This window comes from Crocuta crocuta, unplaced genomic scaffold (genome assembly GCF_008692635.1).
Source record: "Crocuta crocuta isolate KB4526 unplaced genomic scaffold, BGI_CrCroc_1.0 scaffold118, whole genome shotgun sequence".
NCBI classification, from domain to species: domain Eukaryota; kingdom Metazoa; phylum Chordata; class Mammalia; order Carnivora; family Hyaenidae; genus Crocuta; species Crocuta crocuta.
The window spans coordinates 1,109,792-1,114,443 of record NW_027551558.1 but is presented as its reverse complement, the minus strand read 5'-3'; the positions used below and the strand labels follow the sequence as shown (position 1 = coordinate 1,114,443).

At 36.5% G+C, this 4,652-nt stretch overlaps 1 non-coding gene across 1 annotated transcript; it reads left to right on the top strand.

Moving 5' to 3' along the window:
- The first annotated feature begins 1,868 nt into the window (after positions 1–1,868).
- LOC144219374 (U6 spliceosomal RNA) lies at positions 1,869–1,975 on the top strand. Its single transcript, XR_013331387.1, has one exon. It is a non-coding gene; the product is annotated as a U6 spliceosomal RNA (small nuclear RNA).
- The last annotated feature ends 2,677 nt before the right edge of the window (positions 1,976–4,652 follow it).

Genomic DNA, 4,652 nt, shown 5'->3' with positions numbered 1-4,652 from the left:
TACATCAAATGGAAAGTTTTATAGGCAGAAGGGAATAGGAACAAGAAAGTTGTACTGGGCAAAGAAGTGAGTTGGTTAAAACAAGGTTATTTTCCTTTAGGGGATAGCAGGGGTCCATCAGACAGATTACCAAGTTAGTGCTAGTCAAGTGATTCTTGACTGAGTAGTTTACGATTCCATTTCTGGGAAGGCTGAAACTAATTAAGTCAGTTTGTTGATGTGGGGCTTAGCATCAGTGACTCCCTAGCCAGTTGTCTTGTTTTTAACATGAAAAACGTGATTTATGCTACTGACTTCAAGTTTGACTTCAATCCCTCTAGTTGATGGAACTAGTTTTAAATGCTTTGAATTTGGGAAACACTTCCCCAAAAAGGAAGGAAAGAGAAGCAAATCCCACCAGACTTCTGGAAAAGCTTAGCAGTAGTTACACTGGGTTTCTCAGCTCTGCGAGGCCTCTGAATTCTGTTCTGAGTAGGAGAAGCTGGCAGACATCCTGTGATCCTTTTCAGGTTGCCTGAGCTAAGTCCCTGGCTGTTATCTTTTATGTTATTTGTCACTTGCTGATTTTCTTGAAAGAGCTCAACTTTAGAGATTTTGTTTCAGCCTTACTGAGAGCTCCCGTCCCACAACTGCTGAGAACCTGTTCTTTGGTCTTACATCTCTCACATTATTTGGAGTGAGATAGAAGTCAGACCACAGCAGGTGGGGGTGGAGGGTGGTGCAGGGGGAATGGGAGAAAATTAGATCTTGCATGATTCATAGGGGTTGTTTTTTTTCCAGAGTTCCCCACAGGGTAGCAGCTAAATGTTTAATCTTGCTGTCTCTGTGAGACATTATTCAAGCCAATTATCTGGGGGAGTGGATTGTTACACTGCTGCTATTTTGAGAGGAGTAAGCAAAATGTTTAGCTTTTAGGATATTTTGCACAGGCTTTAGAGATAAGCGGGTTAGGGTGTTACTGTTGCTAGATCCAAAGTAAGAAATATCAAATAGTGGCCTTAAATTCTGAATGTCCCCAAATGCTTTTCCCTGAAGCATATGAATACATGTATCTGAAGTCTATACAGAGACATAATCCATATTAGGGAAGAAAGGATCTGGGGATGGCCTGAGATTTCCCCAAGGTCAAGAAGAAGGTCTTGCCCCCTATTTCCAGCAACACCTTTATCTCTTCATCTTGGGTGAGTGCCACTGAAGCCAGTGTGGAGCTAGTCACTGGACTGTAGATAAGAGGACACTCATGGGTTTCTAGGGCAGCAGTGTCTTTCTCGTCTTCAAGAGGGCAGGCATGGAATCCAAACTTTCTCTGTGTCGCTCTTAAAACCAAGACAGTATTTGTTCAATAGATACTGACTAAGGGACTAAGGCTCTAATTCGTGATACTGTATCATGAAGCCACAATTATTTAAAAAGTTTGATTTTGGCAAACCAATATACAGACAAATTACTAAAAGGGTATAGAGGTCCTTGAAGGAGCCCCAAATACTTAAGGGAATTAATATAGAAGAGTTTCAAATCAGTTTGGAAGAGACAGATTATTTAATAAATAGTTGGGACAACTGAAATAAAGTTATAACACGACATTAAATCCATTCCAAATGACTTAGAAATTTAAATGTAAAAATGTAGGGGTGCTTGCGTGGTCAGTCAGTTAAGCATCCAACTCTTGATTTCATCTCAAGTCAGGGTAGCATGGTTTGTAGGCTGGAGCCCTACGTTGGGCTCTGCATTGATAACATGGAGGCTGCTTGGGATTCCCTACTCTCTCTTTCTCAAAATAAATAAACTTGAAAAAATGTAAAAAAAAACTTTAAATGTAAACACTTAAATGGGAGATTTTTTCAGAATGAATATTAAGAGGTGGAAAGGTGCTCACTTTGGTAGCACATATACTAAAATTGTAATGATCCAGAGAAAACTAGCTTGGTTTCTGTGCAAGGATGACACGCAAATTTGTGAAGCATTCCATATTAAAAAAAAATGGAGGGGAGCTGTGGAAGGTCTTTATAAATAATATTTAAACCCAGAAGCCACAAAAAGAAAAAATTAATACACATGACTATATTAAAAACATTTCTATACAGCAGAAAGCATAAAAATGAAAATTAGAACCTGAAGAAATACTTGCAATGTATAAGAGAAGGGCCTCATCATTCAAAAGAAATCCTTAGCTGACCGGTAAGAAAAAGGTCTTAGAAAATGTGCAAAAGACCCAGATAAGCAATTTATTGAAAAAAAAAACCAACAAAACAAAACGAAAAACAAGTGGTTCCACCACATAAACAGATGCTTGATCTCATTGAAAATGAAAGAAATAGAAGTTAAAATCATGAATACAATTTTTCACCTATCAGATTTATCAGATGGTCTTGCAAAATCAATAAAGTGAGAAAATACACACAGACTGGAAAAAGGCAGTCCCATACATTACTGGTGGGAGCATAAGCCTTGCTATCTTTAGAAGGTACACATACTTTTTTCAAAAAAAAAATTAAAGTTTACTTATTTATTTTGAGAGAAACAGAGACAATATGAGTTGGGGAGGGACAGAGAGAGGGAGAGAGAGAATCCCAAGCAGGCTCCATACTATCAGTGCAGAGCCTGATGCAGAGCTCAAACCCACATAACCATGAGATCATGACCTAAGCTGAAACCAAGAGTTGGACACTTAACCGACTGAGCCACCTAGGCATCCCTCAAAAGTACACATACTTTTGTATTTGATAACTTAATCCCTAGAATTCTACTGGTAGTCATGCACACAGGTTGTATAATGAAACAAATACTTATTGTGCCACTGTAGTAACCTAACACTAGACAAAATCTACATATGTGTTAAGTAGGGGGCTGTTTAAATGGATTACAAAATGAATTGATAAGGGAATTAATAAAATATCTATTATAAATCAGGTAGATCTGTGTAAACCAACATAAAATAATTCTCTGCATATACTATTTAGTTGTAAAAAATGTACAGAATAATGTACTCCTATTTGTGGCATTTCAAGTAAGTAAGCAAATGACGAAATACTCTAAATATGAAGTTGAGAAAGTGGCTACCACAACACATACAAAGTATAATTTATACTTTAAACAGGAAAGAACTAAACATATAATAATAATACCATATGATGTTTATAGTGTACTCATAAGCATCTTAAGAAAATATAATAATAGCTTTTAAACATGGATTGAGGAAGACCTTCCTAAGCAACTATAAAACCCAGTGGTCCTAAAGTTAAATAAAGGGAGTTAATAGGAGAAAATTTTGTAATGTACAAAAGAGACACATGAATATATTACATATGTAAAGAGCTTCTAAAAATCACTAAGAAAAAAGATAAATGACAAATTGAACAGGATTTGCAAAACTGAGTGCCTACCGAGATTAGAAAAGTCATTGGAAGAGGTCAGTGGCCTGTTTCAAGAGAAGAGGGACCTGGGATTCAGGACAGCACCTGCTCCACAAGAGAGAGAAGGCTGTCTTCTGTTCCAGCCATTTATTGCCAATAGGGCAATATTATAGAGCCTTCATATACTCAGGAGAAGCCAGAAATGTGGATTTTAAAAATGTTAAATATTCCCATTTCTAAAGATCAGCAACTACTTTGACAAGAACTACAAAATGCTATGTAGAATGACCAAAATACTTGTCTTCAAATTTTGTTATAGAAAAATAAGCAGGGGCACCTAGGTGGCTCAGTCGGTTAAGTATCTGACTCTTGATTTTGGCTCAGGTCACAATCTAATGGTCTGTGGGTTCAAGCTGCATGTTGGGCTCTGCACTGGCAGTATGGATCTTGGTTGGGGTTTTCTCTCTGTCACTCTGTCTCTGCCCTCCCCTGCTCTCGCTCTCTCTCAAAATAAATAAATAAACCAAGAAAATATTTTTTAAAAAAAGAAAGAAAAATAAGCCAAGGCTGAAAACAGGCCATTCATAGGAGCACAAATGGCCAAAAGAAATTTAAAAATATGGCTACATTCCTTTAGTTAAAGAAAGGCAAAATGAAATGAGATACATTTTTCACCCATCACAGTGGCTGAAATTAACAAGAATAGATTGTGTGTTTGATACAAGTTTTAATAAAATGGTCAATGGTATACATAGTTGATAAGAGTTTAAATGTTAATATCCTTTTCCCAGAGGGCACTTTGACACTATCAAAATAAAAAATTTAAGAGTATGCCCTTTGATTCAGTAATTCTATTCCTAAGTATTTATTCTACTAAAATATTTTCACTTGTGCACAAATATGCATTTAGTGTTCTTTGTTATATTGCTTATAATTATGAGACATTGGAAAATCTCATTCCCTATGGAAGGATGGTTATATTAATTAAATTTTGGTTGAATCCCAATTGTATACTACTGTGCAGTCACTGAAAAGGATGAGGTAGCTTTCTGTGGCATTGAAAGAGCTCCAAGCTATACTACATGAAAAGAGCAAGTTGTAGCACAGTACATATTATTGAATCTCACTTATGTGAAAATTATTTGTATGTGTACATACACATGTGCATATAAACGTATTGAGAACAGCTTGTATACTCAAGTATATTCAGACTATTAGCCCTGTTAACTCTGGGAAAGAAGTGTGATAGATGGTGGTGGTAACAATGCAGTAGTGGAGATTTTTTACTTTTTTCTTTAG